An 18,119-nucleotide genomic window follows, 5' to 3' on the forward strand; every position below is an offset into this window, starting at 1 on the left:
ATCTGTATATGGGGTAAAAATGGGAGCGCATATCCCACTTGAATCAAAGTGTGAAATATGATATATCAAGAACTATGTAATGTTTTGAACAACCTACAATAAAAATTAATTTAAAAAAAGATAAAAAAAAATAAATAAAAGATTAATAATAGGCAAAAAAAAATATCAGACAAAGTAGATGGTAAATTAAAACATGATATATATAAGGACATCATATGTAAATGAAAGGTTCTTCTACACAGAGAAGAGTTGACAAATGCAAAAATATGTGCACTTAAAATGACATCAGAGAAATTTACAAAGCAAAAAATGGCAGATATAAAGAGAGAAATAGTTTTACAATTTAGTACAGTACTTCATTATCCTGCTAAACTATTGACAGAACAACTAGGTAGAAGATAAGTATGAAAATAAAAGATGAACAACATACCAAAGCACATAAAATCTAAAACATATAATACACTCCACCTAACAGTAGACTACACATTCTTCTCAAGTGCACTTGGGATATTCTCTGGGATGCACAATACAAAGTACATCTTAATAGATGTTAAAAGCTATGTGTCACAAAAAAAAAAAAAAAACCTTTTCTGAAACAATGGTATAATGTTTGAAATGAAAACCTGAAGGAAAACTGGAAATTTTGCAAATTATGGGAATTAACACATTCTTAACCAATGGGCCCAGAAGAAAGCACAAAGGAAATGAAAAAGTGTTTGGAGACATCAGAGACGAAACCCCACATACCCAAACTTATGAGATGCAAAGAAAGTGATACTGAGGATAAAACGTAGCTATAAGGGCTTACACTAAAATGAAATAAGATTTCCTTAAAATTTACAATTTAGGGAATGTGAGAAATAAGAGCAAATTAAACCCAAAGCTAGTAGAATAAAGAAAATAATAAAGATCAGAACAGAAATGAATAAAACAGAAATAAAAACAACAGAGAAAAAAAATCAATGAAACCAAAAGTTGTTTCTTAACAAAGTTGAGAAAATTAAGATGGTTAAAATTTTTAAAAGAACTGTAAATACCAAATGTTGGTGAGAAGAAACTGGAATACTCATATATTGTTGGCAGGAATGTAAAATATAATACTCTGTTGTGGTTTAAAGAGAAAAATAAAATCAATAAAAATATAAGTTATAGGCTATAGATTAGTAAAAAAATATAGATTATAAACATAAGATTTTGATAAGTGAGATAAGACAATTGTAAAGCAAGAACTGTCATATGCAGGCCTGAAACTCCATTTTGCTGCCTTCTATTAAAAAAAATAAATGTTACAAGAGCTGTTTCTGAGAAACTGAAATAAAAGCTGTTTTCTGCTAAATTAAAACAAATAATATAATATAATATCTTCTGTACTTTGTACCCCACAGAATGTACTCAACCCAAGATATGGTTGTCTTGGTGACCCAAGACTTTGAAGTAGATTCTCACCCTGGCTAACCAGCTGCTTGAACCCAGGATACAGTTATCTGACACCTGCTTAAACCCAAGGTGCAATTGTCTGAGTTGCTGTGCTAACTGCTGTTTTAGCTTCTATGATTGGCTTGCTTGCTTGATGCTAAGGAAAGTCCCTGAGCTGTAGTTTTCATTCTTAAATTCCCAAGACACAGGCCAGGAAATGGCTGTTCTCCCACAGAGCTTCAGTCTCTATGGGTGGGTGACAGTCCCTGGTCAAGTAAATAAAGCTCTCTTTGACTTGAATTCGGACTTAGAGTGTTTTCTGAAGCAGCTTCTCATAACAACTCGGGAAAGCAGTTTTGAAATTTCTTTTAAAACATGCACTTTAATAACCCAGCAATTACACTCCCAGGCATTTCTCTTCCCCAAATGAAACTTACGTCTGTACAAAGCATTATGCACAAATATTCATAACATCCTTGTGTGTGTGTGTGTGTGTGTGTGTGTGTGTGTGTATGTGTGTGTGGTGCTGGGGATTGAACCCAGGGCCTTGTGCATATGAAGCAAGCACTCAACCAATTCAGCTATATCCCCAGTCCCCTATTTATAACATCTTAATTTGTCATAAACCAAAAATAGAAACAACCCATTCCTTCAATGGATGAGTGGTTAAACAAGTTATGGTGCATCCATACCTAATAATACTACTCAGCAATAAAAGGAAGAAAATGTTGACAGAAGCAACAACTTGAATTTCAAGAGCATGATGTTGAGTGGGAAAAGATGATCCTAAAAGGTAATATATTGTATAATTCTACTTATATACCACTCTTGAAATAACACAATTATGGAAATGGAAAATAGATTGTCAAGTGTTGGTGGATTTTAGGGATGGAGGAAGGTGAGTGTAACTGAAAGGGTAACTGAGGGAGGACTTTGTGGTAATGAGATAGTTGATGTGGTAGTTCCAAGAATCTAGGCTAGAATATAGGATAAAACAAGAACTATGCACACAAATGAATAAATAATAGTGTAGCATCTTGTTTTGTAAATAAATAATACTGGATTTTAAATCTTTTGATTTAACAAATTGTAAAAGTTCAGGAAATTTCTATTTGAATGAAGTCTTGAATTTTTAGAATTAAGCAACTGACCTGCCACCTGTAGCTCCCAAGTGGCCTTCTGCTCATAAGTCTAGGAGCAGAACCATCATCCATACAGGCCATCATCTGAGGAATTGAATTTTTCTAGTTCCAGGGAGACATGTCCAAGTACAATGAAGTCCTTCAGCAACACAGTTCTCCCTTGACAGGCTGCCATCTGCATATATTTCTGATCTTTTCCATCTCTGTAGAGATGGACCAAACCAGAGAATTGATCCTTGTAGAACCTCATTTCCATGGCTTCTGTATTTGTCTCAGGAGAGAGGAAGCATGTGAAGATTGTGTCCTCCCTCTCCAGCACATGGACAGGCTTGTCTGACCCAATCACTTGCCACTGGCCTGTGAGAGTAAACACAAGGGAAAGGTAAGCAAAACCTACTTAGGGCAGTGATGTTCATGAATGGAACATTCATCATAATCCCTTTTCTAAGCCCAGAGATACCATATCTGCATATTCCTACAATTGACATAACATATTCATATCAGTTACTTCATTTGGTTCCAAAAGACCTGAGAAGTATATTTTATTGACATTGCCATTTTCAAGGTGAAAAACTCATGTCACTAAGTAAGTGATCTAGAGGCATGAGGGCACACTCTCCAAAAGCAGACCTTTTCATCAGAGGAGAATATATACCCACATTCTCTTTCCTCTACTAATCTGTTCAGTAAAAACTCAAAACAGTTCTTTTTTTTCTATTTCCTTGGCAAAAATGCAAAGAACACCCTTTATTTTCAATGACTTAGAAGAGTAGTATGAGGTGATTAAATCTCCATCTTGCAGTAATTTGCTTCCTCGTTTTGTAAATGTTTTATCAATACAATTAGAGGAATATATATTCTTTACCTATAAAAGTTTATTTTTGTTTCCTTATTATCTGTGTACTTATTCTGCAAAATTCTGGAATACATGTTCGACACTGTGCCAGGGAGAATTTGCCATTTTTATCTTAGAGGTTGGTTCTCTGGTGCACTTACGTTGTGACGTATTCTTTCCATGGAGTGCATCTTTTACACTTGTTTGATAATTTTTCCACCTTATAATTTTGGCTTTAAACAGCACTTCTAATGCTTTATCAACATATATTTCTGTAATTAATAGAATTATGTTCCCCTAACCAAATAATCTGTTGTGGCTAATATCCAATGTGGGACCTTTGGTAGGTGATTAGGGTTAGACTAGATCATGAGGCCAGGGCTCTTTTCCAGTGAGATTGCTGTCCTTATAATAGAGGGAAAGATACTGGAGCATCCTACCCCCTCTTTCTCTGTAAGTGTATGGAGGAACAACCATGTGAGGACACAGTGACTATCAGTCCCCCCCCAAAAAAAAATCAAATTTTCTGACACCTTGATCTTGAAATTCTTACCTCCATCACCTCCAAAGCATTAAGAAAGTAAATTTCTTAATACCCAGTCTGTGGTATTTGCAATGGTAGCCTGAGCTAATATACATACCTTAATTTTGTTGATATTTTTTTTATACAACTTCATCTTCATTTTTAATTTGATCATCTTGTCTGAAGGATGGTGAGTATTTGTGTTTTTGTGAGTCTCCGCCCCACAATTCTCAGCTCCATGGGACAGGACCTGTGTGTTTTGTTCAGCACAGCATCCCTTGGGTCTAGCACCATGCCCAACAAAAACAAGGGTTATAAGGATGAATGGTGAATGCTGTTTTATTTCCTAAGCAAGTTCCTGTTGCAGAATATGCTTGCCATGCTATATTGAATAGATTTACTTTTAGAAGAGTTCCTAAACTGTAGATGACCACTCCATTAAACCTCTATATATGTAACTACTTTGTGAATGCCTCTTGATTAATACACATGTGTTTATTATGATATACATACATCTACATGTTATTGGTGCATAAGCAACAAAAGACAAGTGAGTCCTACATGTAAATACTCAAATAAGTGAAATTTAAAATTTTTAATTTAATTATTTCTTGTTTTAATATTTTATAAATAATTATAAAATGTATTTTATCATGCATCTTCAAGAAGAGTCTTATTAAATAAAAGGAGACTATTCAGGATGATCTCTTACCATCTGCTGACATGAAGTAGCAGATCCTGAGGTCCTGCTCCTCACTGTCCAACTCTGAATTTCCCTGCAGTAGAATGGAAACTTTCCCTGCCCACTGACAACTCCACTCCAGAACCTGACTTATGCCTTCTCTTGCCATTTGGAATAAGTTTATTTAAGGTAGAGGACAGCACCCAGAATATGTCAGGTTCCAACTGATTCCTCAATTAAAGGTCTGGACCCCTTCCCTCCTTTGTTTCTATAATCACAAGCATTCCCAACTCAGCATGTTCACAGCTGGACACATTGTTTTCTCTCAAACATCCTAAAAAGTCAACCAAGCCAGACGTGTGGGTGCTCTACCAGAGACCTCGCCTGTACTAAACCCCCACAGTTCAGCTGAGACAACATTAAATTTATTCATCTTCACATCTTTAGTGTGTCCCATTCCCATTGTCACAGTCTCTCTTCAGCTGTCCACTCTCATTATTTCTGGGCTACCATAACTATTTCCAGAGTGCCTGAGTCCTTCACACTTCCCATCCTCTCAGAGCCCCTGAAATTGGTAGATGCAGCTAGGAGGTAAGGAGAAGCAGAGAGAATACAAATTACAAAGATGCCTTTGTCCCATTGTCCCAATAATCATTGTAGTTGAAGAAATCAAGTTGTTCAACAGTATGTGGATAGAAAGCAGTCCCATATGGATGGCTTACCTAACCCAAACTAGAGGAGACTGAGAGCCAACATGAGTATGAGGGCCATGGAGATTTCCGCCAGATCAAGCTCATGAGACAACAGGAGGGATGGATGGATGGATTTGAAAGAAGAGAAGATCAGGACAGCAATCCAAGGTGCAGGAGTCATAGTGAGGCTCAGCATATGTTGATAAAAAACTGCACTATTCTCCTTAGAGTCTCCCTGATACAGACATGGCTGTGTCAGGAATGGGAACTGTAGACTGTGAAACTGTACATTTATTGACAGATCATAAGCATCAATCTCAAACTAGAAAAGAAAAGACAGAAAAACGATGGGTAGGACACAGTGGGAAAGACTTTGTCCTGGGTCTAGACTTTCTATGGACTAAAGTAGAATGGAAATATCAAATGTAGGGATATTTTCCATCCTAGTCCAGCAGGTTGAACTATACAATCAAGATCTAGTCCTGAGAGCTGGGGATGTGGCTCAAGCGGTAGCGCGCTCGCCTGGCATGCTTGCGGCCTGGGTTTGATTCTCAGTACCACATACAAACAAAGATGTTGTGTCCACCGAGAACTAAAAAATAAATATTACAAAAAAAAAAAAAAGATCTAATCCTGAAAGAGAGGTCCTCTAAGTACAAGGTAATGGGTTGTCCAGGCAAACAGTTGGTGCTCCATGAGGAGTAACTAGACACAGGTGAAACCACCATTTCCCGGCATAGTCTGAAGGAATCCCATACACCCGTCCCCTCTGCTGAGCTCAGGAGTAGGACTCTGATCATAGGGCCAGATTGGAAGGAGTTGCTTTAAAAAGACAGTATCTTGGTCTCCAATAATTCAAGGTATTGGAAAAGGTACCAGGGAGTGATTCAGGCATGAGAAAGGCAAAGTCTCATTCATTCAGTCAGTAATTTGATATACTAAGTTAGGGCCCCTACAATTTCAAAATATGTAATCTTTTTAAATTATATATGAACTTACAATCACATCCTAGACCAGAAAGCAATTTTACAGGAGATCCAAGTTGGTGGACTAGAAGGAGGCTGCATTCCTTGTCACTCCATGACCTGGGATTCAAGCACTGGGAATACTGTTTCTCTGCGAGTTATCAGAGGACCCCTGACAGCTTCTCCTGTGCGGAATCCTGGCTACCCTGCCCTGCAGGTCTCCTGGCCTCAGCATCTGTGCAGGACCCCTGGCCATAGCTTCTGTTCAGGATCCCCAGCTGCCACTCCCATGTGTACCCCCATCTACCAATGTGGGGTTCCCAGTTGCCTCCATCTAGGGACACTGCAACTGCTACCTTCATGTGGTAGCCTGCACCTGGGAACACTGGACAGGGTCTGGAGACAGCTGCATACCACAGAGCTGCATCTCTGAACATGCCACCCAATGCCACCATCCAGCCTACCCCAATCTCTGAAAGCAGCCACCTCCATCTTGGGACACCTTTGATGCCATCTTAGGTTAGCACTGCTACTACCATTGCCATCTATAGTTGGGGTAACTCCCAGCTTGGGATACCAGCTGGGGCCTAGAAGCAATATCAAGGTACCTGTAGTTCCCCAACTCCTCCAGCCCCCACAGCCACTAACTAGGCACAGTGCTTACATCTACATGGTCAGTCTATAGCTTGAAAAGACTGGCCCTCACCTGCCCAATACAAAACAGCTTTCCTCGACAGGTGTACAGGCCCCAGAGCACACAGCCCACAAGATCTCTGGATTGGGAAGTAGAAAGGGAGCAGTTGAGTGAGATACAGTGAGACTAAATTAGAGACCAGGAATTGTGAGGTCTACAGGTGATATAAGGAGACCAGGTGCCCCCATCATATGATCAGGTCCCAAAGGAGATCCTTGGGGTGAAGTCTCTCATCAGGGACTGGCAAGTGTTAGACTCCACCTCCACCCCCAGTACCAACCCTCCCACTCAAATAGCCTTCACCAGCCTGAGGGTGGAGATACCAGCAAACAATAGATAACTTCACCTACTGGATGAGAAGGGAAGCAGGAAAGATGCTGAACTCCAATAGAAACAATCGTTTAATTTTCCTTCAAGATTTCTCTTTTTTCTTTTTTTTCCTCTCTCTTTTCTCACCCTCACATCCACAACATTTGTAAAATTTACATGCATTAGGCTACTGAGGACTGGGATGTCTGAACTGCATATACAACACATATTACATATACTGTAATATGTAATATGTGTTGTATATTCTTTTATCTTCTATTTTTACATTTTTCTTTTCTTAATTTTTATTGTTTGTTTTTTGAACTCTCTCTATTGTCTTTCCACTTACTTGTCTCCCCAAAATCTCTTCCTCTCTTTTCTCTTGCTACTAGCCAGCTTCTTTAGATTCCTCTTTCATGCTTCCTAAGATCCAATAACTCTTTATCCTCCTACCTCCTTATCATCTCATCCTATACCCCCACCACTGTTCTCTCTTTGTCTCCCATTAAAAATTGTAGACTCTTTTGCAAACCTACTGTTTATATTTTAGATAATAATTGAACTCATATTTTTGTATAAGGTGACAAAATTAGGTTTAAGGCTGTATGTAGATTATGTTGAGATCTGTTAATATTGATCTCCCCCTTAAAGGAGAAGAATTGGAATGCTGCAGGGACACTATAATTCTATAGGGCAAAAACTGTAACACCTCAGATCTGCACTGCTAGAAAGGAAGAAACACGAACAACATGAAAAAAACACAAGGGATTAAGTGCCCCAAATAAACTAGAATACTACATAATTAGAAAGCATGTCCAGCACAGCAGAAGAAATATCAGAGAAGGAGTTCAGGAGGTATATAATTTAAATGTTCTGTGAATTAAATGATGATATATGAAAGCAAATACAGGCAGCAAAAGATCGTTTTGATAAAGAGCTACATAAGCAAATACAGGAAACAAAAGATAAATAAGGAGGTAGAGATTCTGAACAAAAAAAAACACTCAGAAATTCTTGAAATGAAGAAAATAATAAACCAAATTTAAAACTCAATAGAAAGCATCACAGACTGACTAGACTACTTGGAAGACAGAACCTCAGACAATGAAGACAAAATATATAATCTCGAAAATAAAGTTGACCACACAGTGAAGATGGTAAGAAACCGTGAGCAGAAAATCCAAGAATTTGGTGATAACATGAAAATACTAAATTTAAGAATTATTGGGATAGAGGAAGTCATAGGAATAAAAAAAACAAAGGAATAAAAAATCTATTCAATGAAATAGTATCAGAAAATTTTCTAAACCTGAAGAATGAATTGGAAAATCAATTATAAGAGGCTTAGGACACCAAATGTAAAAAATCACAACAGATCTACACCAGGCATATTATAATGAAAATGCTTAGCATACAGAATAAGAAAGAATTTTAAAAGCCACAAGAGAAAGGAATCAGGTTACACACAGTGGGAAACCAACTAAGATCTCTGCAGATTTCTCAACCCAGACCCTGAAAGCTAAAAGATCCTGAAATAACATATACCAAGCTCTAAAAGAAAATGGATGCCAATCAAGAATCTTATATCCAGCAAAATTAAATTTAAATTTGATGACAAAATAAAACCTTCCATGATAAACAAGTTAGAAGAATTTGCAACTAGAAAGCCTGAATGACAGAATATCCTTGGCAAAATATTCAATGAGGAGTAAATAAAAATCAACAATGGAACACAACAAAAGGAGGTATCACACTAAAGGAAAAACCAATCAAAGGAGAAACAAAGTCTAGTTAAAAACCAAAAAATAAACAGAAATGATAGAGAATACAAATCATGTCTCAATAATAGCCTTGAATGTTAATGGCCAAACTTATTAATCAAAAGACATAGATGGGATGATTGGATTAAAAAAAAAAGACCCAACAATATGCTGCCTTCAAGACACTCATCTCATAGGAGAAGGCATCCACAGACTGAAGGTGAAAGGTTGGAAAAAAAAAACATGCCACTATGTAAATAAGCAGGGGTTTTCATCCTCATATCAAATAAAGCAGATTTCAAGCCAAAGTTTTCAAAAGGGATAAAAAAGAACACTACTAGTTAAATCAGAGCTGAATAATTAAAATCAGAGCTGAAATCAATGAAATTGAAATAAAGAAAAAATTGAAAAAATTTGACAAAAGGAAAAGTTAGTTCTTTGAAAAAAATAAACAAAATTAATAAACCTTTAGCCACACTAACAAAGAGAAGGAGAGAGAGAATTTAAATTACTAAAATCCACGATAAAAAAGGTAATATTATGACAGACACTACAAAAAGACAGAAGATAATTAAAAACTATTTTGAAAATTTGTACTTCAATAAAATAGGAAATATCAAAGACTTTGACAAATTTCTAGATTTACCCAAACTGAATCAGGACAATATACACAAAGTAAACAGATCAATTTCAAGCAATGAAAAGAAGATGCCATCAAAAGCCTACCAACCAAGAAAAGCCCAGGACCAGATGGATTCACAGCTGAGTTCTACAAGACCTTCAAAGAAGAACTAACACCAATACTCCTCAAATTATTCAATAAAATAGAAAAAGAGGAAACACTTCCAAACTCATTTTATGAAGCCAATATCACCCTGATTCCAAAACTAGATAAATACATATCAAGAAAACAAAACTTCAGACCAATATCTCTCATGAACATAGATGCAAAAATTCTCAATAAACTTCTGGCTAATCAAATAGAAAAACATATTAAAAAGATAGAGTACCACAATCAAGTGGGGTTTATCCCAGGGATGCAAAATTTGTTCAACATATGGAAATCAATAAATGCAATTCATCAATAGGCTTAAAGATAAGAATCATATGATCATCTCAATAGATGCAGAAAAAGCATTTGAAAAAATACAGCACCCCTTCATGTTTAAAACTCTATAAAAACTAGGGATAATAGGAACATATCTCAACATTGTCAAAGCTATCTATGCTAAGCCGAAGGCCAACATCATTCTAAATGGAGAAAAATTGAAAACATTCTCTCTAAAACCTGAAACAGGACAGGGATCCCCTTTTTCACCACTTCTCTTCAATACAGTCCTTAAGACTCAAGCAAGAGCAATTAGACAGATAAAAGAAAATAAAGGGATACAAATAGGAAAAGAAGAACTAAAACTATCACTATTTGCCCATGGCATGATTGTATACTTAGAGGATCCAAAAAATTCCACCAGACACTTCTAACACTAATAAATGAATTCAGCAAAGGATATAAAATCAATACCCATAAATCAAATGCATTTCTGTATATCAGTGACAAATCCTCTGAAAGGCAAACAAGAAAAAGTACCCCATTTATAATAACCTAAAAATACTTGCGAATCAACTTAATGAAAAAGTGAAAGACCTCTACAATGAAAACTACAGAATGCTAAAGAAATTAAAGAGGACATTAGAGGACGGAAAGATATACCTTGCTCTTGGATAGGCAGAATTAATATAGTCAAAATGACCCTATTACCAAAAGCACCATACAGATTTAATGCAATTCCAATCAAAATCCCAATGACATTCCTCATAGAAATAGAAAAAGCAATCATGAAATTCATCTGGAAAAATAACAGACTCAGAATAGCTAAAGCAATACTTATCAAGAAGAGTGAAGCAAGCAGCATCACTATACCAGACCTTAAACTATACTGCAGAGCACCTAGTAATAAAAACAGCATGGTATTTGCAACAAAATAGACATGTAGGCCAAAGGTACAAAATAGAGGACACAGAGACAAACCTACATAAATACAGTAATCTTATATTAGACAGAGGCACCAAAAACATACATTGGTAAAAAGATAACCTCTTCAACAATGGTGCTGGGAAAACTGGAAACCCATATGCAGCAAAATGAAATTAAGCCCCTATCTCTCACCATGCGCAAAAGTCATCTCAAAGTGGATCAAGGACCTAGGAATTAAACTAGAGGCACTGTGCCTAATAGAAGAAAAAGTAGGCTCAAAACTCCATCATGTCAAATTAGGCCTCCAACTTCCTTAACAAGAATCTTATAGCACAAGAATTAAAATCAAGAATCAATAAATGTGATGTATTCAAACTAAGAAACTTCTAGAGAGTCTACAGAATGGGAGAAAATTTTTACCACATGCACATCAGATAGCACACTAATCTACAGCATATATAAAGAATTCAAAAGTCTTAACACCAAAAAAAAAACCCCAAATAACCCAATCAATAATAGGCTAAGGAAACGAACACGCAGTTCTCAGAAGAAGATATATACTCAATCAACAAATATATGAAAAAATATTCAACATCTCTAGCAATTAGATGTGGAGAGCCATTCTCACACGTGACTGGGCAACTCCCGGTTTGGGTCTGAGGCGCTCTGGCTGTGTCGGAGCTTTTCCGGCCCTCTCCTGATGAGAGAACCTGTCCGTGTGGGGGTGTGACTGACCACTGACCCCGGGGGCCCAATCACTGACCCTGACCTTGGAGTGCGGCCCCCCCTTCAACCTTCATTGGATGGAATTCTCCCCTGAATTTCTTGTTCCCCAATAAAAGGCTACTCCCTGGCGTGCTCTCTCTCTCTCTCTCCTGCTAGCCCTGAGTAATTCTTGCTGCCCTACCGGGTGGTTAGAGGTGGGAACCAGAGAGGGGAGCCATCTCGGACCTGGTCATAGAAAAAGGTAACTGAGTCTGTGTGTTTATTTCGATCTCACTAGTTAACTTTTATGCCAAGAACCTCATTAATGAAACCAATGCGCTGGCTGCATGGTGGAATCTTTAATACCTTTCTTGCTTCAGGCGTTAACATGTGGGGTGAATTTGGATCTGATGAACCTTTTAGGATATCAAATAAAGGTCCTAGCTCTCCTGTTGGTATGCCTAGATAAGGCCTTATCCAATTTATGTCTCCCAATAACTTTTGAAAGTCATTAAGTGATTTGACTTGATCTACTCGTATTTGAATTTTTGGTGGACAGAACATGGTTGAGGATAATAGAACTCCTAAATAATTAATTGGAAGATTTAATTGTACTTTATCTATTGCTATCTCTAGATTATAATTTTTTAATAAATTTGTAAGTGTGGCATAATATTCTAGCAATGTGTTTTTATCTTTGTGTGCCAATAACACATCATCCATATAGTGAAATATTTGTAGTTCAGGATTTTGATTTCTAAGTGGCTGGATTGCTTTGTTAACATAAATTTGACACATAGTTGGACTATAAGCCATCCCTTGAGGGTGTACTTTCCATTCATATCTCTGATCAGGACCTTCATGATTTAGTGCAGGGATAGTAAATGCAAAATGTGGACTATCCTCAGGATGAATTGGAATTGAAAAAAAACAATCTTTAATATCTACAGCTAAAACATACCAGGTTTTTGGTAAAGCAGACAATTGGGGAATCCCTGATTGAGCAGGTCCCATAATAACCATCTCATTATTAATGGCTCTTAAATCTTGCAATAATCTCCATTTACCAGATTTCTTTTTAATGACAAAAATGGGAGTATTATGGGGAGATACGGAAGGTTGTATATGTCCTTCCACTAATTGTTGTTTGACCAGGTCATGGGCTACTTGTATCTTTTCTTTAGTCAGGGGCCACTGAGGAACCCACACTGGTCTTTCTGATTTCCAAGTAATTTTGATTGTCTCAGTGGCCCTTTCTGAAAATCCAATCCATGTCTATTTATTCCTTGATCTATTTGAATTGGTGCTGTTATACCTTGTTCTTGTTCTCTTAATCTTTTTTCTTTCCTAAAGCCTTGTTTAGCCCTAGTAGTGGGCACATTAGGATTGATGTTATTTGTTAATGTCAAACCTAATTGATCTAGGACATCTCGTCCCCATAAATGTATAGGAAGATGATCCAATACATAGGGCTGTATAGTTCCTTCACATCCTTCAGGATCCTTCCAATCTAATACCATTGCACTTCTATGGGGATTAATGGCCACTCTTAGGCCTCGAAGTGTTTGAGTGGCTTGTTGTAATGGCCAATGTTTTGGCCTTTCTTGACGAGATATGATGCTAAGGTCAGCACCTGTGTCCAGTAGCCGATTAAATTCATGTCCTTGAATATTTAGTTTTAGCATGAGGTGAGAATCTAAATTTAAAGACAGTATAGCCCAATCTACACCTGTGGGGCTTAATCCCCTGGAATCTCTTTCTACAGTATGACTGGAAAATTTATCATGCAGGCTGGGTATTATTAATAACTGTGCTATTCTATCTCCTGGTGAAATTACTGATATACCTCTTGGAGAAGTAGCTATAATTTTTATTTCACCCTCATAATTGGGATCAATTACCCCAGGACTTATCATAAGTCCTTTTAGTGTAGAAGAACTGCGTCCCAATAATAAGCCTACTGTTCCTTGGGGAAGAGGTCCTTTTACTCCTGTGGGAATGATTTTAACTCCCATCTCTGGAGTTAGTACTGCTCTGGCAGAGGCGCAGATGTCCAACCCTGCGCTCCCTCTAGTTTGTCTGATGAGGGATTAAATGGATAATGTGTCCTGGGCACTACCCTGATGGTGTTGCTGGGTTCCTCCATTGCCCCATGTATTTGTGGTTTTGGGCCCCGGAGCATTGGGCCCCCTGTCCGTTTTTTGGCAATGGAGCCCGATGCCTTTCTCCACGATATTGTGGGTAAACACCTGGTCCTTGTCCATTTTTTGATAAGGGAATACCCTCTATGGTGGTTTAAGAATGGCATTCATTAGCCCAATGTCTCCCTCTATGGCGTCGTGGGCAAATACCCGGTATTCTATTCCTTTGATACCTAGCTTTGTTAAACCCTCCTCCTATGGGGCAACTCCTTTTAAAATGTCCTGTTTGATCACAATTATAGCATGTTTTTGGCCTGGCATCTAAAGCCTGTTGTACTGCTGCCAAGACTTGCCCTTGTTCATTAATGTCTCTACATAATTTAATATATGTGTTTAAATCTTCATGTTTCCATGGTCTAATGACCTCTCTGCAGCAATGATTTGCTTGGTCATAAGCCAGTTGTTTTATAAATGGCATTGCCTGTTCTGTATCCCCAAATATTCTAGAAGCTGTTTGAATAAGCCTATCTACAAATTCAGTGTAAGGTTCATTAGTTCCTTGTATTACCTTAGATAATTGTCCTTGTAAATCTCCATACCCCTGTAAAGTTTTCCATGCCCTAACCGCATCTACAGCAATTTGTGCGTATACACCAGGATCATATTCAATTTGTTGCCATTGACCCTCATAAGGTCCTTTTCCTAACAACATTTCTAGATTTCTTTGAGGGTAACTGGCTGCTGCATTTCGCCTAGCTGTCTCCATGCAAAATTCCTCATTGGCAACCTTCCATAAAAAATATTGTCCTCCATTTAGCACAGATCAACACATGTTAGCCCAATCTGCTGGTGTCATGTCCAAGTTGGTAATAGATTTGACCTTACTTATGGTAAAGGGTACTTGGGGACCATAGGTTGTTACAGCCTCCTTTAATTGCTTCACTGTTTTGAAATCTAAAGCACGGTGAATTCGTTGCCCTCCTGTCTGCTCAAGTCCAGGGCATGCTAATCTTTGTGGTCCTGCCTCAGAATTTCATCCATCAGCTACGGGAGTTGAGGGCCACTCAGCTGTAGATGGAGCTGTTGGTTGAATTACGCCCTCTGGTGATAGAACGGAGTTAGTAGCAGCCTCCTGTTGTAGCTTCCCCCCGATGGTTGTCTTTCCTCTAAGCTTTCTTCCTTTAAATTTTCCTGTCTGACTAGCTGGAGAGACCTTCTCTTTTGCTTGACCTAACATGTTTTCTGCCATAGTCTGGACCTCTAACAATTTACTTAACAGTCTTTCAGTTTGTTTTTTACTAATTTCTAATCTACTATAAAGGTAACGCAACCCAATAAGATAGCATAAAACAAAACCAAAACAGAATGAAACAAAAACAGAACAAAAAATCGTTGTATCAATTTTCTCTTTCTCAGGGCCGAACAACTTCAAACCTTGATCCAACCATTTTTCCCAGTTTGCCTGAGAAAATTCTAGGGATAGGCAGCTTGAAACAAAAACAAAATAAATCAAAACAAGAACACATTGTTTTCTGAAAGGGTCACCCATTCTTTTGCCTTCCCTCAGGGGCGAGCAATTTTACTCACCTCCAAGCTTCAGGCATTCCCCACACAGGCCACCAATTGCCGCAGTCTGGCTGGGCACAAAATCACGAGCCACTTAAGCAGGAACAAACTTTATTTTTGAAACTGCCGCCAATGCCCTGTACGCTCCCGGGAAGATTGCCGACCGACGCATGCGGTGTTCTCCCAGAACCCAAGAGGAAGTTCCTCCTCCGGAATTCCCTCCTGCCGCACTTCCCCAACCAATGGGAACTCTTCAGGAGTCCCGTAGCAGGCTGAGGTGAACAGCAGGAGTCCGATATCCATATGAATGCAGATCTTAACATAATCATATCATCTCAATGGCTTGCTGGTGTCACCTTTCAACCAAAAATGCCATGCATCATATTACTTGGCTGTGGCTCTTAGCAGTATCCCCCAAAAGCTCATGTGTGAGACAATACAAGAAGGCTTAAAGGTTAAATGACTGGATTATGGGAGCCTTAACCCAATCAGTAAATTAATCCCCTAATAGGGATTAACAGAGTAGTAACTGAAGATAGAAGGGGGACATTGGAGGTGTGCCTTTGGGATATATATTTTGTATCTGGCAAGTGGAGTCTGTCTTTGCTTTCTGATGTAATGTCTTGAGCCACTTCCCTCAGCCACACTTTTCCGCCATGATATTCTGCCTCTCATTCAGTCCAGAGGAATAGAGCCACCTATGAACTGAGACCTCTGAAACCATGAGAAATGAAATAAACTTTTCCTCCTAAAATTGTTCTTGTCAGGTAGCTAAAACAAAACAAAACAAAACAAACAAACAAACAAAAACACTGACTAAAACAATAAGCAAAGCTCCCTCTTCTCCATTTTGGGGGGCACTGAATAAAGCTTTTCTGTTTCCCCAAAATTTGTCTCTTAGGCATTGATTTTTCATGGATGAGCTTTCAAACTTGGGTTCAGTAACACTCTCAGGATTTGGAGAACAAGATACTTGACAGGGGTCCCTTCAGTTCAGCAGGAAGTAAAAAAGACAAGACAGGAACAGGCAAAGCACAGTATAGAACATAGGGGTGCTGACTGGGATGGTTAAGAATAAACCAATCTTCCCCAGGAAGGGTATGAGATGAAGCTAGGAGAAACTTAGCTTGGGCTGAACTTAGTTCAGAATAACAGTGTGGGTCAGAAAAATATTTTGGGCATCCAGAGAAGAACTTGACTACATAGATAGTGTGCGTATAAGTGGTTTTCTGAGTATTTTTTTCAGGATAATTCTTTTCTAATCAAATAACCAGCTGAGCCCTACAGTTGAAAAAAGTCTCTCTTCCTCACCTAATTCCTGATGTATTCTTTCACTTATTGCAAAGAGTGGAAACTGCTTTAAGTAGAAGCAAGAAGAGAAATTTCTTAAAGGCTATTGGGTAGATCATAGCATCTCCAGGTGCTGAAAACTCAGCCTCTATCTCAGAGCAAAGCCTGTCCAAGGAAGGGATATCACCTCTGTCCTTGGAAAAACCCACAGAGCACTCCTAAGCACATTCCCACCTTGCTAAGTTGTTTATCTACAAATAACAGGAGAGATCTGCTGTGCCAGGTGTCCCTGACTCAGTCAGGCTAGGTGGAGACCCATAGTAACCCCCTAGCAGCCACCAATCAGCATGAGACAGGGAAATACCTGGGATGCCAGATGACCCTCCCAGTAGTTTATGGTGTTGAGAAACCATGTAGTTCAGCATGTACACCCCTCTTGGCTTAAACCAATCAGTTCAAATGAATACCCCTTTTGTACTGACCAATCACCCCTACCCAACTTGTTCCCGCCAGTGAATGTGCTAATCATGTTTTAGAGTTGTTATTTGATTTTCCCGCGGTGTGTGATGATTTGCTATGATATATGTGAAGTCCCTGCCTTCTCCAAAGAATGTATAAAACTGCTGCAAACACTGGGCTCAGAGCCTCTCAACATCACCAGTTGCTGTGTGCGTGCGGAGGACCGAGCTAGCTCACAATAAACTCCTCTTTGCTACTTACATTGATCTTTGGTCTCTGGTGGTCTTTGGGGGTCCCGAATTCAAGCTTAACAGTGCCAAGAGAACCTAGAGGCTGCACTCTGAGGAACTTACCCCACATGATCTGGAGACAACCCATGGTTGCCATTGATGGTCATGAATCAGTGAAATTCACACAAACAACATGGTTACTGCAATACTTGCCCCATTTCTACACCATCTATTACAAAGTGGCTTACAATGATAAAAGGACCCAGGTCATATATTCCTGAGAGGACTCTAGGAAATTGGCATTTATATCTTTGCCCATGAGAGATGATCTCTGCCCCAGACATAAGAAAAAGGAACCATAGATGTTCCTGTTTGGGTGTGCTGTATGATCTCTATTCCAAGAGAAACACCAAAGAAGTGTTAGAGCAGAATGAGGTTAGGCATGAAGTGAGGAGGAGTTGAATGTCTGCAGCAGGTAGGTTAAAAAAAACAAGAAAGAAAGTCCAGCAATGAGTGGGAGGAGTGGAGACACAGGGATCTCCTGGGGAGAAATGAAACTAAAAGAGGCTAACTAAACTAAAAGAGAGAGAAGGAAATGTTTCCATTACATTCAAAGATCAGAATGTTTTTATCAATGGTTTACAATGAACAAAAGTGAGAGATAAGGTTGGGGAAGAATGGAAATGGCAGGAGATGATGATAGCTTAATGGGCAGAGGTAGGGAGGAGAGGTCAT

At 38.6% G+C, this 18,119-nt stretch overlaps 1 pseudogene; it reads right to left on the reverse strand.

Moving 5' to 3' along the window:
• Positions 1 to 5,369, reverse strand: part of LOC143400355 (butyrophilin-like protein 8) — a 34,106-nt pseudogene extending 28,737 nt beyond the window's left edge.
• Positions 5,370 to 18,119: the final 12,750 nt, after the last annotated feature.

This window comes from Callospermophilus lateralis, chromosome 5 (assembly GCF_048772815.1).
Source record: "Callospermophilus lateralis isolate mCalLat2 chromosome 5, mCalLat2.hap1, whole genome shotgun sequence".
NCBI classification, from domain to species: Eukaryota; Metazoa; Chordata; class Mammalia; order Rodentia; family Sciuridae; genus Callospermophilus; species Callospermophilus lateralis.